The sequence below is a fragment of the Nannospalax galili genome, unplaced genomic scaffold, assembly GCF_000622305.1.
Source record: "Nannospalax galili isolate Female #2095 unplaced genomic scaffold, S.galili_v1.0 scaffold1175, whole genome shotgun sequence".
Taxonomy (NCBI): domain Eukaryota; kingdom Metazoa; phylum Chordata; class Mammalia; order Rodentia; family Spalacidae; genus Nannospalax; species Nannospalax galili.
The window spans coordinates 422,433-425,641 of record NW_008336056.1 but is presented as its reverse complement, the minus strand read 5'-3'; positions in this window follow the sequence as shown (position 1 = coordinate 425,641).

Below are 3,209 nucleotides of genomic sequence, written 5' to 3'. Positions count from 1 at the left end.
TCTTGGTCTCCAATACTGTAGTGTAGCTAAGGGAGACAACCAGCTATTGTTCTAAAATTCTGGATAAATTTGTTTTCTCCCCTCTATCTAGAAGCCTTTAAGAGGGAACTGACACTGATTCTAACCACTCTAATAGCTATCAAAATACCTGAAAGCAAATGCTGAATCCATCACTCTAGAGTCCAGCCTTGGAAGACAAAAGAAAAATGAGGAAGAACCCAATAGAGGGATGTTTTCGGAAGCCCTTGTCAAGAAACTCCAATGGTCTCGCATATGAACTTTTGAAAATTGCCCTGTTCTGACATTTTTCTAGTTCTTTGACTAGAACTTGTAATGCTAATTACTCTTGCCTTTACTTCTCCTTCACATTTCTTATTCAGGATTTAAGGACTTTCTTTTCCCCTTAGATAAGAGTTATATAATTTGGGAGTCTTTTAGATAGACCCACTGAAGGGGTACTCCAGTTGCCTCACCCTGCATCCCTGTTCAGCATGGAAGAAGCCAGAGCGGTCTGCATCCCAATTCTTTATTGGCAATTTGGACAACTTCTTCAGAGGATGGTGTGATAAGAATAGGAGGTAGAAATTGACTGGGCAGTTAGGGTAAAAAGGCCAGTTTCTTGGCTAAAACTCACAGTGTCCTTGGGCCTCTTAGCAACATACTCCATTCCAAAGGCCAAAAATGTCGAAAATATTTGGGAGTCCCTATCTAATCCTTTAAAGATTTTAGGGTTACCTCTTCAGAGGGGGGATGTTAGAGTAGCCAAAAGCCCCATAAAAAAATAAATCAAAGAAGGAGTATATGAAGTTATCAGAAAAAAAGTGATGGGGAGATACAGGAGGAGCTGGAGGGGAGATAATGTGCATGGATTTGATCAAAACACCTTATATGCATGTATGAAATTATCAATAAAAAAGAATACTGGCTGCTCTTGCAGAGGACCCAGCACCCACATGGTGGTTAACAATTATCTAACTCTAGTTCCAGGGATTCAATGCCCTCTTCTGGCCTCCAGGGGCATTGCAAACATGTGGTACACTTACATATATGCAGGAAAAACAGTCATATATATACATATTAAAATTAATTAAAATTTAGTCTTGAAAATTCCTTAAGGCTTCAAACCTGGACTATGCCTGCTAGGAAACCTTGCTAGAAGCAAGCAGCAGATGTTTAAAAATTGTGGGGAGTCCCTCCCACCAAAGAGACCCTAAGTTTTGTTTGTGACAGTAACTCCCTTAAGTAGCCTCTCAGCCAATTCCACACTGTGTTGTAAAGGCAGAATTCCTGTTATTTTCAGTCCTCACCTCCCAGTTCCACAGTTAGAGGAACTTCCTATTTCCCATACTAAGTGACAGTGCTAAGGACCCAAACAAGGAAAGCATTAAGAAAGGTAAGGCATCTGACAAATGGAGGTGACACAAGATAGGAGAACATGCTTTGCTCTGGTGGGCATCACATGTCACATCTCAAATCTTTCCACTGGGTGTTTAGCTATGACCTGGATAGCTCATTTTGCTAGGCATTCCTAGATTTAAGAGGTTACCATTTGAAATCCATATTTAGGAAAGCAGAGTTCAGACAGATTAGGATTTGGAACTCAGAGATTTTTGTTTTCCATTTAAAGGAGAGCTACTTGCAGCTGAGCTCATAGCTCATCCCCTTTTGGTGCTCTTGTTCTGTGTAGTGTTAGTCTATTGGTGAGCAGTCTTTCAATGTGGTTGGCTGAGGTTAATACAGCTTCTTTTGCAGAGGACAAGGACCTCCTGAATCTGCTGAACATTCCATTTTGACTTATAGCTGCTTGCTTGAGAAAGTAAAAAGTTGGTAGAGGACCATGATTTTGAATAAAATGGCAGCCAGGCATAGTGGCACATGCCTTTAATACCAGCACTTTGGAGGCAGAGGTAGGCAGATCTCTGTAAGTTTGAGACCAGCTTGGTCTACATGGTGAATTCAGGCCAGTCAGGGCTACATAGTGAGAGCCTGTCTCAACAACAACAACAACAAAACAAAATAAAAAGGCAAATAGAGAAAACTTTCTAGACTATAATACTGCATACTGACATATATATTTTAAGGAACACCTCAGAAGAAAGTGTGCTTCCACACTGACAGATGACACAATGTCCAACAGTCCACTTTGCAGCTCAGGGTAGTTTCTGCAAGCTATAACCTTGGTATCCAGTATCAGGTGAAGACATGCAAAGCAAAAGGATTTGAGAATGTTTTCCTCTGCTAAGCTGTTTTCTTGTAAGGGAATATAGTTTGCCGTGGTAAATAGCACTGCACAGGAAAGGGATGGTTGTAATAACTGAGCTCCTTGCCCACAAGATGAACTCCTTGATATTTCTTGTAAATCCAATTGCTTCCATCAGTAGGAGCATCATTCTGGCCAGCACAGAGAAGAGTCCCAGCTGCTTGTTGCAGCCCAGCCCTTCTGTTCAGGAGCCACTCTATTAGGGAGATGAAGCTAAATGTTAAAGGTTCCACTTGTTTAAGCATAGCTGTGATGTGCTTCCTTGAGGCTCTGCAGCAGTTACTTGGGTGGATTTTGTTTCACTTGGTCCAAAGTGGCTTCATGTACAGTGCCTGTAATTGCTTCACAGAAGGTGAAACTGCAAAGCTAGCAGTTGTCGGTATTATGCTTGGAGGAACAGAGACAACCCCAGGCTTATGTTGGCCAGCATAATGCACACAGATCATTTTTTTCCCAGGCTTTCTTTCCACTGGAAGAAAGGGCTTTGCTCATGTACGGAAGAGCAGCTGTTCTGGTTAGTCCTCAGAAGCACAAAGCTCACTCTGGCTTTTAAATTCACTTTTGGGCAAAACTTATTTAAAAAGCAAAAGGCAGTGTGAAAAATAACAGATATCTCCCTTTGGTAAAGAATGTCAAAGCCCAGAATATGAGGGTCAAGTAGGATCTCTGTATTAATCAAGGTTCTCTTGAGGCACAGATCTGATAGAATAAATATATATTTTAAATTAATTACGTTTATGTGTATGAATGTATTGTCTACATGTATGTATGTGCACCCATGTTGTGCAATACCCTTGGAGGTCAGAAGATGGTGTCAAATTCTGTGGAACTGGAATTACGGATGGCTGTTAGCTACCTTGTGGGTGCTGGGAACTGAAGGGGCCTTGGGTCCTCTAGAAGAGTAGTCAGTGCTCTAACCACTAGAGCCATCTCTCCAGCCCCATATATA